We start from the raw sequence: 2,718 nt of genomic DNA, 5'->3' as shown, positions 1-2,718 counted from the left end.
TGATTATCCTCAAAGTAACATGTCAAGGTGCTTAATCATTGCCCCCTGTCTCCATGATAGATGTGTGGGCTTTGGCTCTACTTGGTGTCTTATCCTTCATTTCACTTTATGGTATTTGGCAGTTTTGGATCATAAACTTTTTTTTTTTTTTTTGAGAGTGAATGAGTTTATCATGTCTTTTCCTAAGAACAGCTTTTTCAGAAAGAGAGTGAAGGGGGTTCCCAAAGGTGCTGATCTCCTGGAGGAATATGGAACATTTCACGGATTTGTGTTTCATCCTTGTGCAGGGGCCATATGTATCTCTGTATCCTTCCAATTTTAGTATATGATCTGCTGAAGTGAGTGCAAGACTTTTTCTTTCTCTCTTTTCTTTCTTTCTTTCTTTCTTTCTTTCTTTCTTTCTTTCTTTCTTTCTTTCTTTCTAAAATCAAACACAGATTCACACACAGGCAGATATTTGAGACTAAAGACGAAACATTGAAATTCATCACGAAGAAGAACCAGACATGCTGTTTGGGGCACATTTTTTGTCTGGAAGATACTAAGACATGAAATAGAAGTTTGGATAGTTTTGTTGTGAACACTGAGCCTCCAGCTAACCCATGGTCAAGGAGCTTAATCAGAGGGAAAGGGGAGGGGATAGACAGTAGTTCTTTTCACTTTGAGGGCTCATTGGATTCTATCGCTTCCTGAAACTGCATTACAGCACTTATAAAGCAATTAGACTGCTGATATGCTAGAACTCTCCTAGGTTCATCCTTTTCATCAAGTAATTCCTGCCAGGGACCAAACAGTCTGGAACTAGCTTAATAGAACACTATTAAGAATAATCACTATTTGAGTTCCTTACTTCCTGGAAACCTCAAAGCATAAACATATAGGTTTTATTTAGAAGAGATCCTGTGAGTTGTAGAATTTTATCACTGTCCCTGATAGATAAATGGCAGCATGGGAGATTTTTGTCTGTTTTCCTATACTCAGAAAATAGTAAAGGTGGGACAATCCCTAGCATTTATTTGGTTTTCTTTTTTTTTTTTTTAATTAAAAATGTTTATTTATTTTTGAGAGAGAGGGAGAGAGTGCACACACAATCAGGGGAGAGGCAAAGAGAGGGAGACAGAGGAACTGAAGCAGGCTCTGTGTTGAGAGCTGAGAACCTGAAGTGGGGTTCGAACTCACAAACTGAACATCATGAGATCATGATCTGAGTCAAAGTTGGATGCTTAACCAACTGAGCCACCCAGGTGCTCGTATTCTCTTTTCATGAAGATGTTCTACAAGGTTCTTTCACAAATAAATACATGCTGGAGAATGTGTGGTTGGGAATGGGAAGAGGTTCTAAGTGATGTAAATTCTAGCCAAGATGTGCCTTCCTCATGTAAACGCAAAGTTCAACTCAAATTTATAACTGGAGGAAGAAAAAGAGAATTAACATTGTTTCCCTATAAGTCAACAGCATAATAGTATTCACTTAAATATGCCTTCCCATTCATTAGCCTGTTCCATTGTGCCAACATTCTATGGAACAAATTGTTCTGACATAATTTTCCTTGTGTTTTCAAGGCGAAGGGACTGACTCACAGCGTTTAGGTCTTGAGCTCTTGCTCCAAATTTAATTCAGTGGTACCATGTCAGGAACACAGAAGGCTGAAATAATTGGGTGAAATTATACAATGTTGGCAAAATTTAAATTTGTCTTAACTTATAAAAGTGACTCCGCTTAGTAGGAAACAGTCTCGTTGTAAACAACCTGGTGGATAAAAATAAACGTCTACATGAAATTGAAGTGGTTCACCATTTTACAGTTTGCAAAGCAATATCACAGACTTTAACTTATTTGAGGTTTGCTTCAATCTTTTGGGAGAAGCAGAGGAAAGAGTCTCTTCATCTATAATATGGAGTCCTTACAAGCTTCAGTGGGTTGAAATGACTTATTCCAAGTCCCACAGCCAGACGATGGTGGAGCTGGGACAATCTCAAAAACCCCTTACTTGTTTTTCATAAGGATTTATTACAAAGTTCTTTTGAATAATGACCCCCCTTTGTGCATTTCAAGTAGAATTTGGTATGCAGAGATTTGATTTACACATCACCTTTTCTAGCCCTTCTTTTGCTTAGCACTAAACAGATATTCCAGGAGACACTCATGAATATTGAGCTTGTGTCCAGTCTCAGAAAGTATCAGCAAGGTGCTTCTATCTCAGAAAAGAAGCCACATTTCTGATGATAATGTTGAGGTTCATAACATATCGATCCCTGAGCTTCTCCAGTGAGCCACTGGGAAGCCTCCATGACTCCATCTACTCAGTCTAAGAAAATTCTTAATCAGCAGTGAGACTGAGTTCTTAGTTTCCAATTGGTTCAGGCCCTTCCTTTCTTCTGTCTTTAAGAAACTCCACTGCAACATTTTCTTACTGCAAAATTTTCTGGCACCTTCTTTGCAAGTCATTTGATTTGATACTCTTGTATTTTCCTGAGACCGTCATGGATGAGAAAAACAGAGGCCAAAGTCTGTCTGTCTCTTATGTTCTTATTTCTTTTAATACCATCCTCTTGAGATGTTCCTCCTAGCCTATACCTATATGGATCCTCCCCTCTTGAATTTCTCTGCCATTTGTTGCCTTTGCTAATTTTCTATGGTTAATTATTGTGCTTTGTCTCCCCAAGATTATTAAATGTCAAATGAAGGTAGATATAGTTGATTATATTATTTTATAT

General features: G+C 37.9%; 1 non-coding gene across 1 annotated transcript; it reads right to left on the bottom strand.

Moving 5' to 3' along the window:
• Positions 1 to 242: 242 nt before the first annotated feature.
• Positions 243 to 346, bottom strand: LOC115527831. Its single transcript, XR_003973067.1, has one exon. It is a non-coding gene; the product is annotated as a U6 spliceosomal RNA (small nuclear RNA).
• Between the last annotated feature and the right edge of the window lie 2,372 nt (positions 347 to 2,718).

Source organism: Lynx canadensis, chromosome D2, assembly GCF_007474595.2.
Source record: "Lynx canadensis isolate LIC74 chromosome D2, mLynCan4.pri.v2, whole genome shotgun sequence".
Lineage (NCBI taxonomy): Eukaryota > Metazoa > Chordata > Mammalia > Carnivora > Felidae > Lynx > Lynx canadensis.
Note: the sequence above shows the minus strand (reverse complement) of the source record. Positions and strands in the feature narration are given on the sequence as shown.